Source organism: Colobus angolensis, unplaced genomic scaffold, assembly GCF_000951035.1.
Source record: "Colobus angolensis palliatus isolate OR3802 unplaced genomic scaffold, Cang.pa_1.0 Scaffold163, whole genome shotgun sequence".
In the NCBI taxonomy this organism is placed as follows: domain Eukaryota; kingdom Metazoa; phylum Chordata; class Mammalia; order Primates; family Cercopithecidae; genus Colobus; species Colobus angolensis.
This window is the reverse complement of record NW_012114744.1, coordinates 9,256,438-9,258,295: the sequence shown is the minus strand read 5'-3', so window position 1 is coordinate 9,258,295 and position 1,858 is coordinate 9,256,438.

Sequence of the window (1,858 nt, the reverse complement as noted above, 5' to 3'; positions counted from 1 at the left end):
CCTTCTGTTTCCTCTTTTTGTAACTTGCGAAAGAAATTAGTTATACTTAATGGGCTTGCCTTTGTTACCTCAAGAGTGTTTCGTACATGTTCCCAACAACCACCACAGCTACACTATGCTTTTACGATATCATGTAAATTCCATTTAGCGTCCTTTTCTGTCTTGTTTACTGGCCTTGTGCTACTGTGGGTTCATCTTCTTGTTCAGCTGGATTTTATAGTAACTTTGTCCGCCTTTCTTCAGCCTCTTCCTTTTCCCTGATTACTCCCCTTCCCCTAGGCGCTGACAGCTGACGCACTGACTCTCTCACTTCCTTCCTGCTTTTATGGTCTCTTAAGTCAGTCTCATACATTCTCTAACTATTACAAATGCATGCAATAGCATTTTAAGGCTACATAGGGTCACACAATACCACCCACACTAGGTAGTAATGACTTTTTAAACGTTATGCTGGCTTATGTTTTTGGGCCCTAGCTATTGCTGGACCACATTTTTTCCCCTTGCTGTTTACATGTATCTGAGATCTTTTAGCTCAAACTCCTTTATGTTGTATTGGTTGTTATGCTTCTTCCCAAATGAATTTACCAGAACATTTAAAAGAATAAAAGCTTTCTATTCCCTCAATGTTAAGATGTTGCCAAGATTGCCATTTATGTCAGTCTCTTTAGCACCACCTGACAAAATGATTCCTTAATGGTTGAGAACTGCCAGTCTAGTTCACTGACAGGTTCCCAGAATCCTCAGTACTTACAGCAGTTTCTGACACAGAATAAACATCAATAGACTTTGGCTTAATGAATGATTATTTTAGTTGTTCTGCTGTTTATTCAGTTTTTAAAAAACGATCATATCCTTCTTCTCAGATTTCTGAAGTCCTTTCTCTATTTTAGCTGTTGTCTCTGTCCCCCGTTTTATCATGTTTATTTCACTTAACTTGTCATTGTATGTTGGATGAGATTAGTTAGAAATATAGTATCAGCATTTATTATATATTTTCATAATTTTTCAACTTTTTGTACTTAATTTTTCTATATCTAAATTCTGTTAAGGTATTCATTTTTAAAATAATTACTATTTTGTTACCATTTTGTTGATTTGTATATTCTCATTACCATTTACATTAATAATGCTTAATTTATTTTAATCCCACAAAATAATTTTTATCTCCTTAGATTAACATTTTTGCCTTTCATCACTTATTTTCTTTCTTGCTTTTAAATGAGGAGCAACATTTCACACACAGAAGTGGAGTTAAGCCTTCCCCAAATGGCAGGGGTGAGGTGGTTAGAAATATTTAATATTCAATCCTCCCATAGGTTTTAATTTTCTTTTTTCTTCCTTTTTTTTTTTTTTTGAGACGGAGTTTCACTCTTGTTGCCCAGGCTGGAGTGCAATGGCACAATCTCAGCTCACTGCAACCTCTGCCTCCTGGGTTCAAGTGATTCTCCTGCCTCAGCCTCCCAAGTAGCTGGGATTACAAGCATGTGCCACCACGCCCGGCTAATTTTTTATTTTATTTTTTTAGCAGAGACGGGGTTTCTCCATGTTGGTCAGGCTGGTCTCAAACTCCCAACCTCAGGCAATCCGCCCATCTCAGCCTCCCAAAGTGCTGGGATTACAGGCATGAGCCACTGCGCCCAGCCAGTTTTAATTTTCAATAGAAATGATTATGTTTAACCTCAATATTAAACTTAATCCAAATCTCAGTGGGAGTGTGGGATATCCCCATTTTCACACATTGATTAACTCAAATACATAGAAGTAGATAGCCACTAAGATAAAACTGGGTAATGGCTTTTATTTGAGTTTCAGCCCATTTTATAATGAGGTTCTGAAAATCACCATATCTGAAAACCAC